The sequence below is a fragment of the Aedes albopictus genome, chromosome 3 (genome assembly GCF_035046485.1).
Source record: "Aedes albopictus strain Foshan chromosome 3, AalbF5, whole genome shotgun sequence".
Classification (NCBI taxonomy): Eukaryota; Metazoa; Arthropoda; class Insecta; order Diptera; family Culicidae; genus Aedes; species Aedes albopictus.
The window spans coordinates 69,865,253-69,877,881 of NC_085138.1; the positions used below are offsets into that span (position 1 = coordinate 69,865,253).

General features: G+C 38.1%; 2 protein-coding genes across 2 annotated transcripts in view; one reads left to right on the forward strand and one right to left on the reverse strand.

Annotated features, from left to right (window-relative positions):
* The window catches only part of LOC115254164 (soluble guanylate cyclase 88E), a 538,233-nt gene that overhangs the window by 339,036 nt on the left and 186,568 nt on the right, over positions 1-12,629 (forward strand). The gene's annotated exons all lie outside the window — the stretch shown is intronic.
* Positions 1-12,629, reverse strand: part of LOC109427011 (uncharacterized) — a 38,080-nt gene that overhangs the window by 24,750 nt on the left and 701 nt on the right. The gene's annotated exons all lie outside the window — the stretch shown is intronic.

Genomic DNA, 12,629 nt, shown 5'->3' on the forward strand with positions numbered 1-12,629 from the left:
AATAAATAAGTAAATCATGCTCAAAAATGTTCTAAAATATTGCTGGAAATTACGCAATGCAGTAAAAATTACTGCGGGATCCTAAATTATTAATTTTTATTTATTTTTCTTGTATTACAGGCAAAATAACTAGTTTTTGTCATGTATTTAAACCACCTTTCCCACTATTGCCCACAAGGGTTTCCACCCCCAAGTGATAGTAAAAAGTCTAATCTTTCAACTACCGACTGAGCCATCTGCGCCATTTTGCGCCGGAAATAGTTACTTAAGGTGAAAGTACACCTTAAAATATTTTAAATTTGCCTATAACTTTTTTGTGTTAAGATATAGTGACTTGACATCTTCGGAAGAAATGTGTATTTTGACGTCCTGAACAAGTAGAAGGTCACAAAACTGTAGGATTCTATCTGTTGAAGCTACACTGAAAAAACTAGTTTTAGGGGTACTTCGCACAAAACGCTCCATATCTCGAAAACCGTAAGAGGTGGAGCTTTGACATGTTCTACGATTTTTGTTTTCTTATTATGGGCTACAACTTTGCCGAAGACTTCAAACCTCTAAAAAAATATATCGACAAAATATAATTTTTATCTCACTTCTAGGGGGATTAGTCATTTATTACATTTTATCAAAAGACGCCTTTTAACATGCAGAAAAACTTTGTAGAACACGCCAAATCTCTAGAACCAACCTAAAAAAAGTTATTCAATTTTGATCGTAAAATCATCGATTTCGAACACTGTGAACCGCCTCGATTTCATCATCGTCGATAAAAAATCGGGGTGGCGGGCTCGGTGATTCCTCCCTGGTGTCCTTTGCCATCATGTACTTTGTCTTCGACACATTAATGACTAATCCGATTTGCCTGGCTTCACTCTTAGGCGGATGTACGTTTCCGCCATCGTCTCAAATTTACGAGCAATAATATCAATATCATCAGTGAAACCAAGCAGCTGAACGGACTTCGTGAAAATCGTCCCACTCGTGTTTATACCCGATCTCCTTATTACACCCTCTAAAGCAATGTTGAACAGCAAGCACGAAAGACCATCACCTTGCCGTAACCCTCTGCGAGATTCGAAGGGACTCGAGAGTGTCCCTGATACTCGAACTACGCACATCACTCGATCCATCGTCGCCTTGATCAATCGTATCAGTTTATCCGGGAATCCGTATTCGTGCATAATCTGCCATAGCTGTTCTCGATCGATTGTATCATACGCCGATTTGAAATCGATGAACAAGTGATGTGTGGGCACATTGTATTCGCGGCATTTCTGCAACACCTGGCGGATGGCGAACATCTGGTCCGTTGTAGCACGTTTACCCATAAATCCATTGCCCAACGAACACTCTTGCAATCGGTGATAGACGGCGGCATAAAATTTGAGAGAGTATCTTGTAGGCAGCGCTCAGTAGTGTGATCGCGCGGTAGTTCCCGCAATCCAACTTGACGCCCTTTTTTGTAGATGGGACACACGATACCTTCCATCTATTCATCCGGTAATACTTCCTCCTCCCAAATCTTGGTAATGACCCAATGTAGTGCTCTCACCAGGGTTTCTCCTTCGTATCTTAGAAGCTCGCTTGGTAGTTGATCTGCTCCAGCGGCTTTGTTGTTTTTCAACCGGCCAACCTCCTCCTCCTCAATCTCTTGGAGGTCAGGGGCCGGAATTCTTTCGTCCTGTGCACATACTCCTAGATCTGTTACCACGCCACCTTCGGTACTTGCATCGTCGCCATTGAGGTAATCATTATGCTGCCGCCACCTGTCGACCACCTCACGCCAGCTCGTGAGAATATTCCCGTAATTATCTCGGCATATGTCGGCTTGTGGCACGAAGCCTCTGCGCGAGCGGTTCAGCTTCTCGTAGAACTTTCGTGTGTCCTTAGCGCGGTACAGCTCTTTTATCGCTTCGCGATCTCGTTCTTCCTGCTGGCGCTTCTTCATCCGGAAGACTGAGTTCTGCCTGTTCCGCGCCTGTCTGTAACGTGCCTCATTCGCTCTCGTACGGTGTTGCAGCATTCACGCCCATGCTGCATTCTTCTCGTTTTTCAACTGTTCACATTCGCCGTCGTACCAGTCGTTTCTGTGATTCGGAGTCGCGAAGCCTAGTGCTGTAGCCGAGGTACTACCTATGGCGGATCGGATGTCCCTCCAGCCATCTTCAAGTGTAGATGCGCCAAGCTGCTCTTCCGTTGGGCTGCAAAATAATGAGAGCGTCCAACATAGCTGTGGTCCTCACAAGTTCCTACCTCATGCTTCCACGGGTCAAGCGATGACAAAGACCGCCAGCTAAAAGATGTGTGCTTAGCTGGTAGTGCAGCCTGGGCACTGTTGTCCTTCTGACTTCAGCTAGATTGAGCAGGTACGATCTGAGCATCTGTTCACCAAGGAGGTGCGGCTCAAACAGCGTCTGTTCTGGCATCCTGCGGCTGAGTAAGAAACGCTATACCACGCCCAGCTAGATCCTAGGTGGTAGCTCATCAGTGTGGTCGTCCCAGTGTTGAGCCCTCAGGGTTGTGCAGTTTCAGGATGGTTAATGTCGAACGACACTCGCTTTAAGGTGAAACGGGACGCCGTGTTATTTTTCCTATCTTGCCTCTCTTTCTAACAATTTGCCTCGCGATTTTGAAGATGGTAATCTCGAGACCTATCGCACAGAAGATGCTGAAAACCAATCAGCATAAGCACTGCAAGTGAGCATGCACAATGATAGGTTTTTGTTGCAAAATATGAAGTAGAATCTGAGATTACCATCTTAGTAGCAACAGAGCAATGGTGGATATTTTCTCGACCGTCCCGTCCGCCCTTAACCATCACTTCATACGACAAACGCAGTCCATCAAAACATAATCGATTCACGCAAAAGCCTCTCAAGCTAACCCTCGTTCAAAGCAGAGTCAACCACATCCAGCAGCAGCGATCGTCTCTTGTTTTCGAACCACACGATGGAACACCGAAGCGAGTTTTTGTTCTACGCCTTGTATTCTATTCATAGGGTGTGCTATGTTTGTGTTTGCTACGCCGTGCAATACTACTTAACAAATTGACCTTCATCCTGGCCCTTTCAGGTGAGAGTCACCCAGCAGTGAGTGACATAGCTCTGCGTCGGAACGACTGTTAAGGAGCGTTCGGTTGCTCAGGAGATTTGCAGAGAAAGAGCGTGGCGGCGGCAGCCATCGTATCAATGCGTTCGTCTCGAATATGTTCGTTAGCAACATAGAGATGGTCGGCTGTAGCGTTGATGGAGGAAGAAGGGCAATGTTGATGTTGCGGCTTTTTTGTGTTATGATGGTGATAATGCACAAGACTGGTTGGGCTTGCAAGGCCATGGGACGTTAAACAGAACTGGCACGATGGCCCTCCGGCGAGACAGGAGTGTTGGCGTAGGCCCAATATTATTGCTGCCTATTGCTAATTTTCCAATAACTCGAAAACACGAAAAGAGGTGAAAATGAAAGCTAGGGTTGAACGTCACCCCCCAAGCCCCAAAATTCGTAGAACAATTTTTCATTATAAAACACTATCTGACGAAACAATTTTTCAGCTGCGCCGCTACTTTAACTCTACAACTAAAATTCTATGTATATTGCCTCATTATTTGGTGCTGTTTACGAAATGTGAATGTGAAAAAAATATCATTGATCAACGAAAACCCCTCCCAGAGTAAATTTCTGGCTACGTCACTGGCACAACATACTCGCCGATCTACTGAAGTATCGCGGGTTCAGAATCGTAGCGTTGCAGGAAGTGTGTGGCATAAGATCCATGGTGCAAACGGTCGATTCTTAAACTTCAGCATAATCAACATACGCAGCCCACACTGCCTCCAAAAACATGTCCATTAGTAGTGCCTTATTTCAACTTAACTTCCCTTATTGTTACACTTGGAGATCACCACACCTGCAGCGGACGGAATCGCAAATTGACCACGTTGGGCGGCAATTCTCCGACATTATCGGCGTCAGGACCTATCGTGGTGCTAGCATTGAACCTGGCTCAGTGAATCAAAATTCAACCATCGTGCAACAATAATGACAATGTCGCAACCTGTATTTGTTGCGACAATCCACTCAATGCGACATAGGTTTGTCCCAACATGAATAGAATAGGATAAAGATCATACACCACGAGTTTAGAAATTTTATAGCCTTGCATCAACGCTGTTAATTACAAACAGTCTCGATTTTGATCAATAATATTCGATTATTCGCGAGTTGAAAAGTATGCAACAAATTCAGCTTCTGTTTTGTCCCCAACAAAACAATTCGGGATTATTATTTATATTATTTATTAAAGCGGTTTTAACAAAAAAGCCATGCGCCTCTTAAAATTGGGGATTATATCATTATGTGTTACCAGTTGGGATAAAGAGTAGTCGCCGCACCTCCTTTATTGCTTGTTTTGTGTCTCTTTTGTCCAACAATTCTCTTCATTGGTCAAGGCAGCTATCAACGACGCAACCGAGAGTACCGTCGGAGTCGGGTGCATGGGATGGAGTAGCAGGAACCATTGGTTCGACGATCGGTATACAGAGATTTTGGAAGAGAAGAACGCAGTGTGGGCGGTCATGCTGCAGCATGGGACCCGGAAAAACGTAGAACGTTACCAATCGGAAGTGGAAACACATACCCGATTTTTTCGAGAGAAGAAACGTTTCCTGGAAGAAACGTAGTGCGAATATGGAACTGCTTAGCCGTTCTAAAAAACATGGAAGTTCTACCAAAAGCTCAAATCATGCCATAAAAGCTTCATGCCACAATCCGGGATGTGCAGGGATAAGGAGTATCATGACGGATGGACGTGAGATAATCAAAAGGCAGAAGCAGCACTACGACGGATATTTAAACGGTGTAGAGCTGCTGATCAATGCAGCGGAGAAATGAATACGTCAACACGGTGGAAACCAATAAAGTCCCACGATATGTGAAGTTAATCATATCATTCAGCAGCTCAAGAACAATAGGGCAGCTGGTAAGGATGATATTACAGCTTAACTCATTTAGTTGAACTAGGAAAAGTGGGCTGATTGCCAGGATCTGGAACAGCTACTGGAGAAGCTCTATCTACAGGGAAGGCTTTAAGTTAAAGTATGAGAGCTTCAAAGCGATCTTCATTCTGAATACCGCCTACTAAGCGCTATCTCAGACCATCTTCCGTTGTTTAAGACCTATAAAAATGAGCTTGCGGGAAGTAATCAAGTCGGATTCGTCTGTTCAATAACGGATCAGATCTTTAACGTACGACAAATCCTCCCCACGTTCTGTGACAGAATGATAGCCTTTCATTCCTGCTGTTTAACCCTCTTATACCCAACCCCGCCTTTACACGGGGTATAGTTTGAGCATTTTTGTGTTTTTTTACTTTCATGGGTAATCCAAACTTTTATATTTTTGGTTGATATTTGGGACTGTTCGGTATATCTCAAAATGTTTTTCTGTATGCGTAATTACTTTTTTCAGTTATTGAAAAATGAATGTTTTGGCCACCTTGTAGATGTTAATATTTCTTTTGTAATAAATCGCATTAACCATTTTCCCCAATCATTCTTTCATTGTGTAGTAGTTTAAGGGAGTTGAATATACCCTAAAATTATTTTCCTTAAAATTACGTGGAGAAAAAAAACTTTCCACGAACAATAATTACAATATAAATATTTCAACTTTAATCATAAAATCTCGAAATGTTTTCGCATTAAAAAAATCAGTATATTAAATAGGCTTCCAGGCAAAATAAAAAAAGTTTAGGGATATTCAAAAATAGAAAATTTGAAATATAGGAAGCTAAAACTCACAAAATTGCGACCTAAAATGAATCATGCTTGAATGTTCAAATCGATTTTTGATGACGAAAAAATATATTTAGGTCAAAATAAAAAAAATGGGTATGAGAAGGTTAATATTGCGCTAGAGCTTGTCATGCGGAGGCCTGGTGCAGTAGCCTTGGAACGATTTTCAACCGATACGGTCAATTCCTTTATTTCGCTGACGACATGGATAATATCGGCAGAATATTTGGAAATGCCACAGAACTGTACAGTGTACCCGTCTAAAACCCAAAGCAGCAAAGGTTGGACTGATGGCAAATGCTTAAAAAAAAACAAGTACATGCTGGTGTCATGGTGATTACTTCAAGTAACCTGTAATTAAGTAACTGCGTAACCAGCTCTTCAAATTAAAAAAAAAACGGGAAAAAGAGAATTTTTCGAATTTGATTTCTTTTAAAATGTGTCTCAGTTTTTGAATATCCTTTTTGATTTTTGAATACCAACTATTTGGAGCCTCATGCATATCAGGAACCTTTGTATGGAGATATTGGACTATTTGTTTTCGCCTTCCTTATTTGTTTAAGACTTCATTCTCTACTTTTTTCATGACATTTTTTATTTATTTTTTCTGTTTATGAAAATGTAAATACATGCTTTTAAAATGTTTCCCTATGCTTTAGTGTTTTATTAGATATTCTGGTTAAATTTTTCGCACCACGATGGTTTAGTGTACGTTCAGCGTGTCTGTCTGGGTCATATTGATTTTTATTGATTTGTTGCATTGATTAGTTTAAAAATTTCTGCGAGAAATTTTCTTAAGATTCCTTTAGAAAACGTTTAAGGCGTTCTTTCAACAATTTCTCGGAGGAATTTTCAGAAAACGTTTCGAAAATTCCTTCAGAAATTTTTTCACCAATTACTTTGGAAATTCCGCTAAGGATTTTTAACAGAAATTCAAAAACAAATCAAGGATTCCAAGAATTTTTTTTTTCTGGGGTATTTCTTATTAGAGAAATTCACTAGGATTCTTCCAGAAATGGCAATGAATGTGTTTTTAAAGAAAATCTTAAAATTCGGCTAGGAATTCCTTCAGACATTCCTCTGGATATTTAAAAATGTATGCTCAGAATCCTTTAGAAAAGCCTTTGAATATATCTTAAGAAATTCTTCTAGATTTTTTTAAGAATCATAAAAAAAATCATTTGAAAATGCCTGCAGGGACTCCTTTGGCATTTTTTCCAAGAAATCCACGAGAATTTCTTTCACGGGTTATTTGAGTACATCCTTCAATGATTCATACAAAAAGTTCTTCAAGGACAGCTCTAAATACACCAGGGTTTTTTTTTTCGAAAAATCCACTAAGAAATTAGTTTCTTCAGTCTCTCAAATTCTCCAAAGATTCCTTCGCAAATAACTCTAGATGTAGAACAACATCAATTTTTCACGGATCATTTGAAAACATCCTTCAACGATTTCAACGATATTCTTCAGCAAACCTTCAATGGGTTTCTTCTTCTTTCAAAAGTGGGGGTCTTGTAATTCTTTTAGTGGGTCTTCTAATTCTTTCAGAAGTGCTTTGCGAAAGTCATCCAAAGACATCAGCGTGCGCAGCTTTTTCTTCGTTCTCGCTCATTCTCTTCCATAAATACAAGCAAGAGCGAGATATAAGAGGGGACAAGCCCTCTCTTGTGTCTTCATCTTTCTCGTGTTTGTTTCCATGAGTGAGTGAGAATAAAGATAAAGCTGCGCACGCTAGCCCGAGCAGAAGGGAATAACAACAGCATAATGACCTGTGTTATTTGGGTAAAATAACTGAATAATAGAATCGATTATTTTTAAGTTATTAACATAACAGATTATGTTATAAACTTGTCTGTCATAAGCGGCAAAATAACAAATATCATAACAAAAAAATGTTCTTGGAAAACTATTTTAATAACTTGTTTTGTTAGTTTCAAAAACAACTTAATAACAGTGCATTTAGAAAATGTTTCAATAACAAATTTTAATATTAATTTGTTATTGATAATAATCGGAAAACAAAATTTGTTATTATATCAAAATCGTAACTAAGTAAATTATGATACTTATTATATGAAATTATTCACTTTGTCTCACAAACCCACAAATAACATGAGTAACAATACTGTAAATGATCGAAAAATACTACTTCCAGAAATTTCTCCGAGATTTCTTCCACGAAATCATTCACAGATTTTCAAAGACTTCTCTAGAAATTCCTTCAGAATTATGAACAGAATCCCTTCAAGGATTTCTTCAGAATTCCCCGTGATTATTTGTCCCGAATTTCATTTTGAGATTTCTCTGAAAATTTCTTTGAGAATTTCACCAGTAGTTTTTTTCCGAAGAATTCTCCTGGAGTTTTTCAAAAGATTTTGCCAAGAATTCTAATAATTGCTGAGAAGTATTACTCTGGAATTTCTAAGAAGATTGCGCCAGAAGTTCTTTTGAAGACTTCTCCAGGGTATCGAAGGGTTCCTCCAGAATTTCCAAATGTATTCCCAAATATCATTTAAGGAATTTTCAGAGGATTCGTTCGGAAATTTCCTTCCTAACTGAACACAAAAGTGGAACAAAACAAAAGGACAGAGCATTATTATCGAAGTGTCGCTTTGATTTGAATACTTGTTACTGTTGTGCTATTGTTGATAGTGCAACAATAACAAAACTTGTACTTCAACAAAACATGTTATTGAAATGTAATTGAGTGAATGTATATCAATAGCGTGATTATAACTAAATGAGATTGTTCAACAAAATTTGTTATGGAAAAGCTATGCTTTGATCATTAAATAATAACAAAACAAGATATAGAAACAGGTTATGTGATTTCGTAGTTATTAATTTGATATTCTCCTCTGCTCGGGAGAGTCCAGAGATTGCTTCAGAAATTCCTACAGATGTTTATTCAGAAATTTAGAAAGGAAATCTTAGAAAATTAAAAAAAAAAATGGAAGTAAATCTTTCAAAGATTCGGGATCATTTAAATATGATGGCCATCGTTTGGAGGGAAGGGAAATCTAAGAAAGTGTAACACTTCATGTTTTAGTTATAGAAAAAGCGTGACAGAGAAAGTAGAGGGGAGGGGGGGGGGTAATGGGTGTCTAAAATTCCCGAAAAATGATGGTCATCATATTTGAATTGTCCTTTTCTTTAGGAAATCTTCCCGGAAAATCTTCCCCGCCTGGGCCCGTGGCGTAGTGGCTACACGTTTGCTTCATAAGCAGATGGTCATGGGCTTGAACCCAGCCCCGGCACTTTCGTCAGTTGCTCTTTCCCCCTGAGAGCAGCTGACACTGACCCTCTTCTAAACCCATGGCTCAAATGAACCCGGATACTTGGACATCGGCAAACAACAACCCATAATGGACCCCCAATTGGACTGGAAACAGGAACAGCCACACATCAACATCCTCGAGCTCATCATTTTACCATGATGGAGTAGAAAGTGAAAGTAGCGCAACGGGAAACAGTTCGATATAGTACAATTAAAATAGAATACATTTAAGCGCTGCACAAAGTGTATGTGCACAATTGGAATCGCTCACGCTGTGCCCTAGTGGACAATAGAGCTGTAAATTAGGTTAAGTGATTGAAGGATAAAAAAAAATCTTCCCGTTTTGTTTTAGAAATTCTTTCAGAAATCCTTTAAGGAATTGCTTTACGGATTAATTAAAAGGAATGCTCCAAGGAAACATTTGGAATGGTTTTTATAGGGGTTGTTTTAGAAATTCCTCAGGTTTTTCCTTTAGAATCTTTTTCTTCAAAATTTTTCAAAGATTTAACTAAGAAACTTCCATCCTCATAATTTTTCCAAGGATTATAGAAATCCTACATGGATTCCTTCAAAAAGTCCTCCTGAGAGGCTTTCAGGAAGTTTCGCAGAGATCTCTTCTTAAGTGTGAATGCCTTATAAATTCTCTCCAGATTATATTTTGTTCCAGGGATGTTTTTTTAATCCTTATGAGATTCATTCGAGAACATGTTATTCAGCGATTTCTTCAGAAATTCCTCCAGGGGGTCCTTCAAAGCCTAGTGGTTAAGGCCAGGGGGTCTCCAGTTAGCCTAGTGGTTAAGGCTATGGATCGCCAATCCGGAGACGGCGGGTTCAATTCCCGCTCCAGTCGGGCAAATTTTTTCGACTCCCTGGGCATAGTGTATTATTGTACTTGCCTCACAATATACAAATTCATGCAATGGCAGGCAAAGGAAGCCCTTCAATTAATAACTGTGGAAGTGCTCAAAGAACACTAAGTTGAAGCGAGGTAGGCCATGTACCAGTGGGGACGTAGAGCCATAAAGAAGAAGAAGAAGAAGAAGAAGAAGAAGAAGAAGAAGAAGAAGAAGAAGAAGAAGAAGAAGAAGAAGAAGAAGAAGAAGTCCTTCAAAAATAATCGAAATATTGCTTTGACAATTCCTTCAATCCTTTCATAAGATATTACTGAAGAGTTTTCTCAGAAGCTTCCTCCAAAAATATATTCAATAATTTTCTTGGGAAGCCTTCCATGGATTTCCTCGGTTATTCTTCCATGGATGCCTACTGATATCCATATCCATAGATTCATTTCGAAAACTTTTCACAGGTTCCTCAAGAAAACTTTTTTGGGTTTCTTGAAGAAATTATGGTACGGACTCTGTCATAAATTCCCCTTCGATGTCCTTTAGAAATTCCTGAGGTTCACATTAAAAAGTCCCGTAAACCGGGGTCAAATTGATCTTCGGTTCGAAATTGATCAGACGTTTTTCCGTAAAAATATTTTTAATAGTTTCTTTTTGAGTATCGTGCTGCTGAAATCTGATACTTAATGCTATTTGTAAGCAAACTATTAAAAAAATGCGGGCATTTTTTCGAAAAATCTTACATGGATTCCTTCGAAAATTTCGGAATTCCTTCTACAATTTCCAAAAGTTTCCATCATAAATTCATCCAAGGATTACTTAATAAATAAAAAAAATCGATAGAGATTTTTCTGAAATTTTTCCTAAATTTCACTTAGAAAGCTTTTATGGAGTTCTTGTAAAATAAAATAAACTTCAGAAATTATTCAAGGAGTTTCTTCATAAAATCTTCCAAAATTCATAAATTCTTACGGAGTTTCTTCCAAAAATTCCTTCAGATTTTCCTTCAAAAAATTTCCTATTCAGAAATTTTAAGAAGTTCTTAGAATATCGTCCAGGGATAATTCCTTCTGCAATTTTTCTAGGCATTTCTTCAGAGATGCTTCAAAAAATCTATAAGAAATTTCTTCATCTTCAGAAATTCTTTCAGAGATTCCTTCATGAAAAACCCCAGAATTTTCTGTGGAGATCATAGAGATTTTATCAGAAATTCCAATGAGTATTTCTGTATGTTGTTTCCCTTCTAGAAATTTCTAGGATTTTTATTTGAATTCCTTTGAGAAATCGTGCGAGCGTTCTGTTATGGACAAACTTTTAAGGGTCCCTGTCCAATCAGAGCTTCAAATGCATAAATCTCTATAAAAACAGCTTCGCGATGCACCGCGCTGGTTTACTTTGTTTTGAGATTTTTGTCAAAATCTTAATTACATGCAAAAGCCGGCCATTGCGGGAGACATCTTGAAATTTCAACGAGATTGTCCTTATGGGTTTCTCCAGGAATTCTTCCATAAGTATCTCAAGATGTTCTGCTTCCTGGCGTTCCATTTCTTAGTTCACTTGGAACTTTCATTGAACTTCTTCAGATATTCTTTTGGGAATTCGCACAAGAATATTTTCAGAGAGTTCACTAGTAATTCGTTTAAATGTATCAGAACCTTTTATGGAATTCCTTCATCAATTGTTTCAGATTTTTTTTTACAATTTCCACTAGAGATTAGAAATTTAGCGGTGATTTCATCAAAAATTAATCCATAGACATATTTTTCCAGGATTTTTTGATGATCGCAATTCCAAAGAGTAATACAAGTTTACAAAATAAAACGAAAGTCGTGAACTTCTGTCAACGACCAAAATTTTTGAAGCACAATTTAGTGCTGATTTCGAAACCGATCTTCAAAAAATTTCAAGTAGAACAGTTTTTGAGTTTCAGCTCAATATCGAGTATTGCATTTTTTTTAAATATGTAATTTACTAAGATTCAAGTATATTGCGTTTTGTTCAACCAATTTTAAATCTTTTTCCATAAATTAAACGCTGAATACAATACCATTCGATCATCTGAATACAGGTTTTGCGTCAGGTTGATGAAATTCAAGATATTGACGAGTTTTAGGGACGATCTCCTTAAATTTTAGCAAAATTCCCAAATTTTTTTGAAGAAATGTATTTTTTTCAATATGAAAAAAAAAACAACTTAAAAATTCTTTCTCGACGTTCATTTGACATATCATTAGTAAGTGTGTTACAGTAAAAATTTCAGCTCAATCGGAGCATTGATTACGGAGAATGAGATTTTTGAAGTTAGCGACTTTGCTTAAAAATAGAACAAAAATCTATTTCTAATCATCAACCTTGTATGGAAAGTCGAAAAAAATTCCGCTCTACTGTAATTTTTTTCTTTCGCGTTTTCGAATTCAGGGCATGATTCTACACCAAAAATGATCATCAGCTTACCGAGTTCAAAAATGCTATAAACTAGTGTAATCGTCCACATGTGAATTCACCATTCAAAGAATATTATTAGGTAGCAAACCTCACATATTTTTATCAGTGTTAATTTATGAGAGCAAGAATTTTAAAATATTCCAGAACTGACCTACTGAAACTTTTATCTCGTATGGCATGAACAACGATCGTATATAATTAAAACTAATGCAGATACAATTATCGTCTTATTAAATTGATCAATTCAAAAGATTTATTGAATTTATTAGCATT